The sequence below is a fragment of the Monodelphis domestica genome, chromosome 2, assembly GCF_027887165.1.
Source record: "Monodelphis domestica isolate mMonDom1 chromosome 2, mMonDom1.pri, whole genome shotgun sequence".
NCBI classification, from domain to species: domain Eukaryota; kingdom Metazoa; phylum Chordata; class Mammalia; order Didelphimorphia; family Didelphidae; genus Monodelphis; species Monodelphis domestica.
Genome location: NC_077228.1, coordinates 163,368,864 through 163,381,870, shown reverse-complemented (window position 1 = coordinate 163,381,870; position 13,007 = coordinate 163,368,864). Strand labels below are relative to the sequence as shown.

The following is a 13,007-nucleotide window of genomic DNA, read 5'->3' as shown; positions in this document are numbered from 1 at the left end:
TTTCCTTTGGATAAGAAACAATCTTTCGTTAAAGTGGTAGGTTTAGCAGCTTAATCCCTCAGATTGGAAGGCAAAAAGGCTGCCCATAAGACTTCATAGTCTGTAACCATGGCTGCCTGAGTAAAATGACAGCCTTGTTCAACAAAGGAAGCTCAGGATTTTCCAGAGGAATGTCTAAGAAATCCTGAAGTGGTCTTTCTGATAGTTCAGGAACAGATTCACAGATCTGGAAAGGTTCTCCTGAAACAGGAAGGTCTGAGAGTAATGTGGAAAGATTTAAGGTGTTGCATCTCTTTAGGGTGATATTCTCACATGCTAATAGAGTCACTTTATAACTAGCAATTCTCTAATCTGAAAATGCTTGCTTTCTGTGTCTTATCAATAGAGCCTCAACTTCATGGGAGCACTGGATCATCAAAGGACATTCCAACATTAGGTCTAATGACTTATGGACTAGCAGAGCAGCTTCAGCCACTGCATGCAGATAGGGAGGAGCTCCTGCTGGTACAGGGTCTAGTTGAGCTGAGTAGTAAGCTACAGATCTTTGGAGAAAAAGCAAAAGTTTGAGTTATCTAGCTCCCTCAGAGCTACACGCTATCCTGGTTTCACCTCCAAAGGCTCAGTGACCAAATTCTTTGTCAATTCAATGATAGGTTTAATAATTTCCCAATAGGCTGGTATTCAGGCACTACAAAAACCTGTTGCCCCTAATATTGCTCATACTTGCTTCTTAGTTTTAGGAATGGATAGTTTCTGAAAAGCCTGAACTCTCTTTGGTGTAATAGTTCTTTTCCCTGGTAACAAGATAAAACCCAAATATTCTACTTGTGACTTACACAATTGTACCTTGTTCTTTGAAATCTTATGTCCCTTTTGAGCGAGATCTTGAACCAGATGACATCAACAGGTTTCCCAATCTGGTGAAGCTATGAGCAAGTGTAAAAATGGAGATTTGAACCCCAGACTTCAATTCCCAGGAGTCCTTGGTAATTCCCAGAATGCCTAAAATCTCACCCTGAGTCCTCACCTGAGTGTGAGAGCAAAAAGGGGTATTTAAACTGACTGTACCGCCTACTCGCTCTCTCTCAGCTTCTGCTTCTAGGGACACGTGGCTCTCTACCTAGCTGGCAAGATGTAGGTTGCACATGCTTTCTTATTTTGTATTTTCTTTATTTATTAATCTTTAATAAACCTCTAAAATATAATGCCTTTACCATAGAAACTAATTTTAATCTTAACTAATTTTAATTATAACACAAGTCATGTACATATTGAATCAAAGTAGAGTCTTCCAAAGTGATTGTAGATAACTCTTGCTGTAGAATCTGGGAGAACAAAGTTGGACAAATTGACAAATCCCTGAAAGCCTTGTAAAGGTGTATTGATGACCAAGCCAGGCAAATAAAAACAGGTATTGAGAATAGAAATAGAATGGAAGGCTGCACATAGATCAGAAACAGAAAAGCAAGTTGCACCACAAGGAATAAAGGACACAATAGTTGTGGGGTTAGACACAACAGGGTGTAGAGGAATCACATAGTTATTAATTGCTCTCAAATCCTGGACAATCAATATATATTGGCTTACCTTCAGTGTCAAGTTCAGATTTTTTTCTGGAAGTATAGGAGCATTGACTTCAGATCTATATGGAACAACAATTCCTTGTTTAACCAATGAATCAATTATGGGAACAATTCCCGCAATTGCTTCTTTAGATAGAAGGTACTGAGGCACAGATGGTGGCTTCCCTCCTCTAGTAGCAATAGAAACTGGTATAGCTGATTTTAACAACCCAACTTCAGTAGAGGGAGTGTAAAGGGTGAAATTATGGTTGAGACTGATAAAAATCTAAATTTAAGTGGTCACCAAGGGAAATCCCAAATAATAAAATACCCAAGTCAGCTGCCAAATTTTATGGTGATTTAACTGATATAGTAGAAAAGATTTTAAGAAGGAGGAAAGAAGGGGCTAGTACTGGGCAGGAAGATAGGAGATCTAGAAAGTAAGGTTTTAGTGTGTAGGAGGAAAAAATCAGCCTGACCTCCAAAGAGGCTTAGCTAAGATGCCCGAACCTGAAATCAGCTCCAGGGCAAAACTCACCACCCAAAACTCCAAGATGTCAGAACACTTAGCACTCTGCCAGCCAGAGTAGTCTCTCCAGGGAAAGAGAAAGAGGCAGAAACTGACATGCCTTATATGGACGTTTTTACATCACTTTTCTGCGTCTCATCTGTACCAATGAGGACTTGGCTTGACTTAGGACAGCCTAAAGGTCTGTTCTCTTTTTGCGCATGTCTGTTGAAGGCCATCTCCTAAGATAATTAAATCTTGATTTTGATGCAGACCTTTCAAAATCTTGTTAAACTGAGTAAGGTGGAGAATGTGGAGTTTCCAAGACCTGATTCTATTATTCCAAGTATCTCCATTGTTATTGATCAGAAAATAGCTAAATCATATCTTCTAAAGAATGGTCTGATTAGGGTGGAATAGTTTTTAAAATTCACAGGATTTGCCCAAACCTCTTGAGGCAAGGAATCAGGAATAGGGAGATCAAACAAATCATCATCCTTCTCAGAGGAGGTATCAGGCAAATCTTCAGTACAGTATTCACTTAAAACATTTGCAAAAACAGAACAGTATTCACTTAGACCATTTACAGAAACAAGAGTTAATTTTTCATCAGGTAAATTCAATAAATGATTGTTATTAAACAGACAAACAATGAATGACAATATTTAGTTTACACAGTAAATCTTGACCCAAAAAGTTGGCAGATGATTGGGGTATACATAGGAAAGAATGTATTATTATAATTGAACCTATATTCACTTCTAGAGGTTACCATGAGACTTATTGATTTTTACCATCTGCTCCACCCACATTCATCTTCTTAACTATACTTCCTTTATCCTTAGAAATGTATTTAAGAACATATAGTGAAGCTCCTATATCAATTAAACAAGTAATGTTAACACTTTCAATATACAAATCCACTTGGGGAAGGGGAGAGGCTAGAATGGGCAGGATAGATAAAACTGAAACCAGTTTTCAAAATTATTCTTGGCAGCTGGAAACTCTGCCTTGTGAGTCTCAGAGCCTGCCTCTGAACCTGCCCCTCCCTTGCCCCATCATGCTGAAGAAATCTCTTTATTTTGGGGATCAGTATCTCTGTTCTGAAAATTCCAATCCCTGTATTTGGGTTTCCAACTTTGATTTCATGGATTCCAACCTCTATTCTGTGGCCAGTTTCTGTTACTGTTTTCCACCTAAGCATCTACATGTCTGTTCCTAAAGTTCTCATCTACTATGTAGCATACCAGGCATATTGGCATCTGGGAAGTATGATTGATGTATTGATATTGTATTACCAGACACATGGTCAGACCTCTTGATGGTCATTGTATGATTCATGAGCTGGGTCTTGACTTGGCCATGATGCCTCTGTTTGGAGCAAGGTCATTAACAGTGCAGGTACTTTTGCTCAGAGTGCACTCATTTGCAAAGCGCAGGTTGGACTTACCTCCACCTCTTTGTTCTCGTCATTATCAATTCAACCAATGTTAAGACCTATGCTAGGTTACATATTCTTTGAACATCTCCCAATCCACACCTCATTAAATGTGGAGAGGGCGGCACTACTCTTTCTCTTGACCCTCTTGATTCTCTTGATTCCTGCATCCTCAAAATACTTCCTTCTATCTCTCTCCCTATCTCTCCTAGTGACCTACTCACCCACATGCTTTCTATCTTGGAATTCTTTCTTCCATGTGTTTTCTTATTTCTCATATTTTCCTTTAATTAATTTTCAAAGGAAGATATTACAAGGAGCTAGCGCCACTCCCCATATCAATTAACTTGTCTTTGAGTCTTCATTTATCACCCATCTTCCTCAGGCTCCTTCCTCCTTCTCAAGTTATAACCCACAAAGGATATAACAACCACTGGCTGGATTGTTATATTTGGCACTCTACCTGGGACATAAGGTGCTAAATCATGATCACGTCACTTGGGAAGATTGTGTGGAACGTGACTGGAGTCCAGACGGCAGGACCTGTGCTTGGCCAGTAAGGTAGTGGGCTGTTCTTTTAAGGAATGAGTCAAACTTTCTCAAACAACATCAGAAAGAGGGACAAAAAATATCACAAGTTAATTGGAACACATGGAACATTGTACAAATGGCATTAGCTACAGAGCCATTATAGTATTCTGATGATATGGGAGAAAAAGCTTTACAAATTCAAGAGGCAAAACCTCATCCTTCCACCCCCATTCCCAAAGTGCTGAATTGCGCTGGAATTTGGAATCAGTAGAGGTTCCTTTTACTGAGATGCCTTCATCTCCTTTAGACTATCCTCTCTATCCCCCAGGGCTGATGGCCAGAAAGGGATGTTCTCTGGGGCCAACATTTTATCCTAATTTATTTACAATGGCCAATACAAACTTAAAGAAACATTCCGATACTATTCAACCTAATGCATTTGGCTCTCCTCACCACCTCCATCTTTTGATATGCATCCTTCTCCTCCCGGCAGACCTCTGCCACCTCTGACCAAAACTGTATCAGTGAGGCTGCAGACAGCACCTACAGAAGAAGGAGCAGAATTTTTAGCTTACCCTGAAGTACTAAGAGACAATCCAAATAATCCTAATAAACAATTGGCAGAGCACAGGATTGTTGATTACAAAACTCTTAAGGCTCTCAGAGATAGTGTGGTTCAGAACAGAAACACAGCTCCATTCACTATAGCACTAATTAAGAATCTCAGTCAACAATTTCTTACACCAGATGATTGGAAATTAAGAAAAATATTACCAGCAATTGAGAGCACATGGACTCTAATCAGTATACTTCATTAAATATGGAGTATTGAGTTACTTCTCAGTTTCTTCCCCTACTTTTCACTAATGCTACTAGCTACATACTTAACTGAATTCTTCTTTCAACTTTTTGGCTTTAACTGACTCTTATCTATTCATGCCCCTACCATCCCCACTGTCAGCTTACTGCAGGAGCAGACAGTCTATCTTTACCCCCTTCCCCCCACTCCTCAATTTCAAACTCTGCCTCCACAAAAACAATGCAGTATTGCAACCATTTTAAATTGGTAGAAGAAAGCAGGTAGAACTGCTTCTCCAACAGAAATTAGAGATAATTGTGAAAGTGCAGATGTAAATTTACTACAGCCTAAGCGTGTTGCATTCCTAATTCTTAAAGAAATTTAAAGCAGGATAATTCAGTATGATAATGAAGCTCTTTCACTAAGGGCTACTGGTCTAGATAAGTCAGCAATCTCTAAGGCCAGATCATTGAGAGCAATTGGAGCTAAGCTTATGGTGGAAGTTTTCTTTACTTGAAAACTGCTATTTCAAAAGTTATGCAAGGAACAAGTCAAAAATCATAAGGAAATTCATGTGCCTATTCTCTATCAGGAATTATCTGGCACAGGTAAATTTTGAAGGCTTAATAGGCAATTGGTATGCCCAGAACAAACCTTTAACTTTAGTCCTGAAGAATCTGAATGCAATTCAGTTTAAAAGGAAGAACACGGGGACTTCCGGTTAAGATGGCGGCTTAGAGAAAGCTGAAGTTCAGATCTCCGGAAAACCCTTCCCGACCGATCTCAAACTAGAAGCTCCTAAGGCGCCGAAATTCAAAACGATCAACAGTACAGACCCTGGGAACCCTCCTCCTGGACCTGGACCCGGTTCAAAAGGTACGGCTCCCCTTAAAAGCCAGAACCTGAGATCCCTCGGACCTCAGGGGTAGGAGCGCAGAGTCCAAGGCTCCCGGAAGCGGCAGCCGCACCGGGCTCAGAGAGCAGGGTCTGAGGAACAACAACCCTCAGGGTCTTCTACCCAAGTCCCAGTCCGGGTGAAAGTTACTGCCTGGGGCCTCCGCTGCAAAGAGCTGGTCGGTCCGGGTGAAAGTTACTGCCTGGGGCCTCCGCTGCAGAGAGCTGGTCAAAACAACAGCAACCCTCAGGGCGGGCAAGACAGCCTCACGGGCTGGATCCTGCTATCCAAGTCTCAGTGAAAGTCTGTGCTCTCGGAGCTTGGGGAAGCGGCAGACCATCCCCCCGCAGGCCGACGAAACAGCCTCACGGCCAGGGATTCTGAAGGCAACTTCCGGAAATCGAGCCAGGGGGAGAGTGTGGCCTCGCGGTCCGACCCTTCCATTCCAGTTCCAGTGAGGCATATTCAGTTTAACCCAGGGAACGCTCATAGAACCAACATCTGCCCAGGACTAAAGCCTCTGATCACCAGACAAAGACAAGAAAAGCCAATCCTCCACGTTCAGAGATGACAAACTCTACAGAAGCACAGAAGCCCCAAAATACCAAGAAAAATAAGAAGAAAGGGGCGACTCTGGACACATTCTATGGAGCCAAAATACAAAATACAGAGCAGATAGAAGAAGATATACAAGAAAATTCTCCAAAATCTTCCAAAGGAAATAGAAACTCTCCACAAACACATGAAGAATTTGAATCAGAAAGGACCAAAAAGATGGAAGCCCTCTGGGAGGAAATGTGGGAAATGATGCAAAAGAAATTCACGCATCTACAAAACCAGTTTGACCAAACTGTAAAAGAAAACCAGGCTTTAAAGCAAGAACTAATAAAGCAAAGCCAAAACACCAAGAAATTAGAAGAGAACATAAAATATCTCACCGACAAGGTGATAGATCTGGAAAACAGGGGGAGAAGAGAAAATTTAAGAATAATTGGACTCCCAGAAAAGCCAGAAATAAACACCAAACTGGACATGGTGATACAAGATATAATCAAAGAAAATTGCCCAGAGATTCTAGAACAAGGGGGCAATACATCCACTGACAGAGCTCACAGAACACCTTCTACGCTAAACCCCCAAAAGACAACTCCCAGGAATGTAATTGCCAAATTCCAAAGCTATCAAACAAAAGAAAAAATCCTACAGGAAGCCAGAAAAAGACAATTTAGATATAAAGGAATGCCAATCAGGGTCACACAAGACCTTGCAAGTTCTACTCTGAATGATCGTAAGGCATGGAACATGATCTTCAGAAAGGCAAGAGAGCTGGGTCTCCAACCAAGAATCAGCTACCCAGCAAAACTGACTATATACTTCCAAGGGAAAGTATGGGCATTCAACAAAATAGAAGACTTCCAACTTTTTGCAAAGAAAAGACCAGAGCTCTGTGGAAAGTTTGATACCGAAAATCAAAGAGCAAGGAATACCTGAAAAGGTAAATATTAAGGAAAGGGGAAAAATGTTATCTTCTTTTACTCAAACTCTCTTCTATAAGGACTACATTTATATCAACCTATGTATACTAATATGTGGGGAAAATATAATGTATAAATAGGGGGTAAAGAAAGACCAAATAGAATAATGGTTCTCACACAAAGATTCACAGGGGAAGGGGAGGGGAAGAAAACTCCTATAAGAAGGAGAGGAAGAGAGGGGGGGGGGGGTTACTTAAACCTCAATCTCAGGGAAATCAACTCTGAGAGGGAAAAACATCCAGATCCATTGGGATCTTGAATTCTATCTTACCCAACAAGGGTAAGGAGAAGGGAAAACCAAGGGGGGGAGGGGGAGAGGGAGAACAAAAAGGGAGGGAAAGAGAGGGAGGAGGGGGAGGGAACAAAAAGGGAGGGACTAAAAAGGGAAACATCAAGGGAGGGGACAAGGGGGACTGATTCAAAGTAAATCACTGGACTAAAAGGTAGAGCCAAAGAAGAAAAGGTTAGAATTAGGGAAGGCAATCAAAATGCCAGGGAGTCCACAAATGACAATCATAACTTTGAACGTGAATGGGATGAACTCACCCATAAAACGTAGACGAATAGCTGAATGGATTAGAATCCAAAACCCTACCATATGTTGTCTTCAAGAAACACACATGAGGCGGGTTGACACCCACAAGGTCAGAATTAAAGGATGGAGTAAGACCTTCTGGGCCTCAACTGATAGAAAGAAGGCAGGAGTGGTAATCATGATATCTGATAAAGCCAATGCAAAAATAGACCTGATCAAAAGGGATAGGGAAGGTAATTATATATTGTTAAAAGGGACTCTAGACAATGAGGAAATATCATTAATCAACATGTATGCACCAAATAATATAGCACCCAAATTTCTAATGGAGAAACTAGGAGAATTGAAGGAAGAAATAGACAATAAAACCATACTAGTGGGAGACTTAAACCAACCATTATCAAATTTAGATAAATCAAATCAAAAAATAAATAAGAAAGAGGTAAAAGAAGTGAATGAAATCTTAGAAAAATTAGAATTAATAGACATATGGAGAAAAATAAATAGGGATAAAAAGGAATACACCTTCTTCTCAGCACCACATGGCACATTCACAAAAATTGACCATACATTAGGTCACAGAAACATAGCACACAAATGCAAAAAAGCAGAAATAATGAATGCAGCCTTCTCAGATCACAAGGCAATAAAAATAATGATTAGTAATGGTACATGGAAAACCAAATCTAAAACCAATTGGAAATTAAACAATATGATACTCCAAAACCGTTTAGCTAAAGAAGAAATCATAGAAACAATTAATAATTTCATCAAGGAAAATGACAATGGCGAAACATCCTTTCAAACCTTTTGGGATGCAGCCAAAGCGGTAATCAGAGGCAAATTCATATCCCTGAAAGCTCATATTAACAAACAAGGGAGAGCAGAGATCAATCAATTGGAAATGCAATTGAAAAAACTCGAAAGCGATCAAATTAAAAACCCCCAGCAGAAAACCAAATTAGAAATCCTAAAAATTAAGGGAGAAATTAATAAAATCGAAAGTGATAGAACTATTGATTTAATAAATAAGACAAGAAGCTGGTACTTTGAAAAAACAAACAAAATAGACAAAGTACTGGTCAATCTAATTAAAAAAAGGAAGGAAGAAAAGCAAATTCACAGCATTAAAGATGAAAAGGGGGACAGCACCTCCAATGAGGAGGAAATTAAGGCAATCATTAGAAATTACTTTGCCCAATTATATGGCAATAAATACACCAATTTAGGAGAAATGGATGAATATATACAAAAATACAAACTGCCTAGACTAACAGAAGAGGAAATAGAATTCTTAAATAATCCCATATCAGAAATTGAAATCCATCAAGCCATCAAAGAACTTCCTAAGAAAAAATCCCCAGGGCCTGATGGATTCACCTGTGAATTCTATCAAACATTCAGAGAACAGTTAACCCCAATACTATACAAACTATTTGACATAATAAGCAAAGAGGGAGTTCTACCAAACTCCTTTTACGACACAAACATGGTACTGATTCCAAAACCAGGCAGGTCAAAAACAGAGAAAGAAAACTATAGACCAATCTCCCTAATGAATATAGATGCAAAAATTTTAAATAGGATACTAGCAAAAAGACTCCAGCAAGTGATCAGAAGGATCATTCACCATGATCAAGTAGGATTCATACCAGGGATGCAGGGCTGGTTCAACATTAGGAAAACCATCCACATAATTAACCACATCAACAAGCAAACTAGCAAGAACCACATGATTATCTCAATAGATGCAGAAAAAGCCTTTGATAAAATACAACATCCATTCCTATTAAAAACACTAGAAAGCATAGGAATAGAAGGGTCATTCCTAAAAATAATAAACAGTATATATCTAAAACCAACAGCTAATATCATCTGCAATGGGGATAAACTAGATGCATTCCCAATAAGATCAGGAGTGAAACAAGGATGCCCATTATCACCTCTACTATTTGACATTGTACTAGAAACACTAGCAGTAGCAATTAGAGAAGATAAAGAAATTGAAGGCATCAGAATAGGCAAGGAGGAGACCAAGTTATCACTCTTTGCGGATGACATGATGGTCTACTTAAAGAATCCTAGAGATTCAACCAAAAAGCTAATTGAAATAATCAACAACTTTAGCAAAGTTGCAGGATACAAAATAAACCCACATAAATCATCAGCTTTTCTATATATCTCCAACACAGCTCAGCAACAAGAACTAGAAAGAGAAATCCCATTCAAAATCACCTTAGACAAAATAAAATACCTAGGAATCTATCTCCCAAGACAAACACAGGAACTATATGAACACAACTACAAAACACTCGCCACACAACTAAAACTAGACTTGAACAATTGGAAAAACATTAACTGCTCATGGATAGGACGAGCCAATATAATAAAAATGACCATCCTACCCAAACTTATTTATCTATTTAGTGCCATACCCATTGAACTACCAAAATACTTCTTCACTGATTTAGAAAAAACCATAACAAAGTTCATTTGGAAGAACAAAAGATCAAGGATATCCAGGGAAATAATGAAAAAAAACACATATGATGGGGGCCTTGCAGTCCCAGACCTCAAACTATATTACAAAGCAGCAGTCATCAAAACAATTTGGTACTGGCTAAGAAACAGAAAGGAAGATCAGTGGAATAGACTGGGGGAAAACGACCTCAGTAAGACAGTATACGATAAACCCAAAGATCCCAGCTTTTGGGACAAAAATCCACTATTCGATAAAAACTGCTGGGAAAATTGGAAGACAGTGTGGGAGAGACTAGGAATAGATCAACACCTCATACCCTACACCAAGATAAATTCAAAATGGGTGAGTGACTTAAACATAAAGAAGGAAACCATAAGTAAATTGGGTAAACACAGAATAGTATACATGTCAGACCTTTGGGAGGGGAAAGGCTTTAAAACCAAGCAAGATATAGAAAGAATCACAAAATGTAAAATAAATAATTTTGACTACATCAAACTAAAAAGCTTTTGTACAAACAAAACCAATATAACTAAAATCAGAAGGGAAACAACAAATTGGGAAAAAATCTTCATAGAAACCTCTGACAAAGGTTTAATTACTCATATTTATAATGAGCTAAATCAATTGTACAAAAAATCAAGCCATTCTCCAATTGATAAATGGGCAAGGGAAATGGATAGGCAGTTCTCAGATAAAGAAATCAAAACTATTAACAAGCACATGAAGAAGTGCTCTACATCTCTTATAATCAGAGAGATGCAAATCAAAACAACTCTGAGGTATCACCTCACACCTAGCAGATTGGCTAACATAACAGCAAAGGAAAGTAATGAATGCTGGAGGGGATGTGGCAAAGTAGGGACATTAATTCATTGCTGGTGGAGTTGTGAACTGATCCAACCATTCTGGAGGGCAATTTGGAACTATGCCCAAAGGGCGACAAAAGAATATCTACCCTTTGACCCAGCCATAGCACTGCTGGGTCTGTACCCCAAAGAGATAATGGACACAAAGACTTGTACAAAAATATTCATAGCTGCGCTCTTTGTGGTGGCCCAAAACTGGAAAACGAGGGGATGCCCATCAATTGGGGAATGGCTGAACAAACTGTGGTATATGTTGGTGATGGAATACTATTGTGCTCAAAGGAATAATAAAGTGGAGAAGTTCCATGGAGACTGGAACAACCTCCAGGAAGTGATGCAGAGCGAGAGGAGCAGAACCAGGAGAACATTGTACACAGAGACTAATACACTGTGGTATAATCGAACGTAATGGACTTCTCCATTAGTGGCGGTGTAATGTCCCTGAACAACTTGCAGGGATCTAGGAGAAAAAAACACTATTCATAAGCAAAGGATAAACTATGGGAGTGGAAACACCGAGAAAAAGCAACTGCCTGAATACAGAGGTTGAGGGGACATGACAGAGGACAGACTTTAAATGAACACTCTAATGCAAATACTATCAACAAAGCAATGGGTTCAAATCAAGAAAACATCTAATGCCCAGTGGACTTACGCGTCGGCTATGGGGGGTGGGGGGGAGGAAAAGAAAATGATCTATGTCTTTAACGAATAATGCTTGGAAATGATCAAATAAAATATATTTAAAAAAAAAAAAAAGGAAGAACACCTGTTTGCTTTGCCTCAAGTAAACCTGGACCAGGTCAATTTAAAGCTGAGATGGTCTATTAATTTTTTCTACTGAGACCACAGGCCTAAGCAAAATTGCTACATTGATGAAATAATCCTGAGTTACTTTAAAATTCATAACAACGAAGAAAAGGCTAGTTGAAACTGACACATTTTGCTCTCAAGTGGATAGCCAGGGCAACAAGCTTTGCTCTTATCAGCAGAGCTCCGCACAATTTTAGCATATCAAAAGAGGATCTGGGAGACTCTTTGAAGCACTCCCAGAGAATCCAGACACACCATTGTGCAAAAGCAAAAGGATAAAAATCTAAATTTAAAAGACCTTTGCTAAAAATGGAGTTACTATGAAGTCAAATTTGAAATTAAATAGTTCTAATTTATATTGGGCATGGCAAAATTACCAAGAAATATCTGATTGTATTTCTTTATCTGATATTTGTTATATACCATAGTCTCTTTGGACAAGAGATAGTTTATCTGTAATGACTTTTAATCTAAATTTGAGTATAATTGTAGGTTAAGTACCACGGTGCAAAACGAATTTTTTAAGGTTTTTAGTGAGATGTAAAGCCACATGGGCTGTTACAGCCACGTGACTTGCTTCCAAACCTATCTAGATCTTAAAAGGAAAGTTACTCCAGCAGATTAATAAATTGATCCTGCCACATGGATGGCAGCACACCTGCACCTCAGGTTAAAAGTTTTTATCACAAGTACTAGAATTAGTCAAAAGGAAAGTTAATACTACATACAATGGGTTAGTTGACAAGCATAAATTGGTATATGCTTCAGAGAAATTTCAAATATATCCAAATTTTAAATATGTAGGAACAATTGTTTTTTAACAGGACATAAGGTCACCAAGGATAGAAATTATTAGACATTCTTTAAAAAACCTGAATCAGCTTCAGAAACTGTATATGAGGCACATTAATGCAACTTTATCCAAAAAGCAAATTATTTATAATTGTTCATTCTCAAAATGATGTAGCATCAATTTTAAAGATGAGACACACTCTCATTGTTGCATGGCATCAGAGTGGGCACATTGTTGGATGGATTCA

At 38.9% G+C, this 13,007-nt stretch overlaps 1 pseudogene; it reads left to right on the top strand.

The window, feature by feature from the left end:
- Positions 1-3,993: 3,993 nt before the first annotated feature.
- LOC100619026 (ubiquitin-conjugating enzyme E2 variant 2-like) overlaps positions 3,994-13,007 on the top strand; it is a 31,535-nt pseudogene continuing 22,521 nt past the window's right edge.